Here is a 1,742-nt window from a genome sequence, read left to right as displayed (position 1 = left end):
CCCCCCCCCGGAGCCCACGGAAGGGCCGGGCTGGCGGCCCTCCGTCACACCCGGACATGACAGAATATCGATCTCCGGGGCCCGCCCCGGGCACGGCAGATGCCACTCGAAGGGACAGACTGCTGCCGGAGTCCGGTGAGGCCCCCGGAGCGGGCGCCCCGGCGGCGCGATCGCGCGCACTTTGCAGTGTCCTCCCTCGCCGCGGCCCCATGCCACAGGTGGATGTGTCCTCCTGAAAAGGCACCGCGTAGCCCGGAGATCGCGCGGCTCGGCCTCACACCGGGACCGATGTGCGATGAGCGGGCGAGGCAGCGGGCCGCAGGGGGCGGGGGAGAGCCCGGGCCAGTTAGAGTCCAGCGGCCCGGTCCCCGGCCCCGGCTCGCCCCCCCCCCCCCCGGCTGCGCGCCTCATATGCCAATGTTCAAAGTGTGAAAGCCTATTGCCCTGCCAGCCGGATGTTATTTGGCCCGCCCAGCGCGCCCTGCATGTGACGGCGAATGTGCCGGGGGAGCCTGGCCGCCGCCAAGCGGCGCTGGGGCCCAAAGACGCGCACTTAACTTTCACAGGGGACTCGCGTGCGCATGCGCCCGGGCCGCCGGCAGGCAGGAGTGCAGAGACGAGGACGGCGCCAGGGTCGCGGGCGCCCCACACACTCCCCCGCTACCGGGCTCCTGGCGGGAGCCAGCCGGCCGGCCTTTTGGGGCGGCACACCGGCAGACCTGCGCTTTTCCGCCTCCGGCCGTGCCGCCCGCCCGGAAACACACCCCATGGGCGGGGAGACGCCGAGCGCCGAACAACCGCCGGACAAAGGGGCACCGCACCCAGGCACCGGGGCTCGGGCCGCCGGAGAATAGCCGAGCCCCTCTCCTGCGCAGATGCCCTGGGAAGGGCCGCCACACGAGCCGGAGGCCGGCCCCGCCCCAAGGACATGCTTGCACACGCGCGCGCGCGCGCGCGCGCACGGACGCACGCCGCACGAAAGTGAGCCCAGGCAGATGGATCGCGCGGTGTCCACACCGGCAGAGCGGCACCCGCCGGCGACATCCGCAATAGCATGCATGTGCTCTACCCTCCCGTGCCATCGGTTAAGTATAGATTAATTGGATCCAGTGCCCAGGACACAGTCTATCGCCCGGGGGCCATCTGAAACGGCGGGTTCGCCCTTCCGCCCATCTGAAGCTCCCCTGACCGAGCCCTCATGCTTGAGACGCGTTCTGAAAGGACAAGGGTCTGCGCCGTCGGCCCGGCGCCCGCGCGCGGCCAAACTCCAGGGCCCTGCACAGGGCACTCAGCCGCAAGCCCACCGGGCTCCCTCTCCAATCCGATGGGCGGGCGGCCAGCGGCGGGGCGCGGGGCTTTTGACACACCCTCCCCGGGTGGAGGGAAAATGAAAACCGTCCGGCCGCCCTCTCGCCAAAGTGCATCTGCGAACGTCCCACAGGCGGTCGGCGCGCGCCCGTCCTGCCGCCGTCCCACCACAGCAGGGCGGGGCTCCTCCTCGAACACCAGGGCAGGGAGAAGGCAGCCCTGGACCGCGGGGCAGGCGAGCAGAGGGGGCTGGGGAGGCAGGCGCGCGCACCGAGGTCCCTCCTGGAAAAACGCAACACCGCCTCGTGCGCGCGCCAGCACGACGCAACGGGGAAAATAGGCAGGGAGGGCAGTGCACGACGGAGGCAGAGACAGAGGCAGAGGGGAGAGCCGGACACACATACACACACACACACACACACATACACACACGC

This window comes from Fonticula alba (assembly GCF_000388065.1).
Source record: "Fonticula alba strain ATCC 38817 unplaced genomic scaffold supercont2.3, whole genome shotgun sequence".
NCBI lineage: Eukaryota > Rotosphaerida > Fonticulaceae > Fonticula > Fonticula alba.
Note: the sequence above shows the minus strand (reverse complement) of the source record.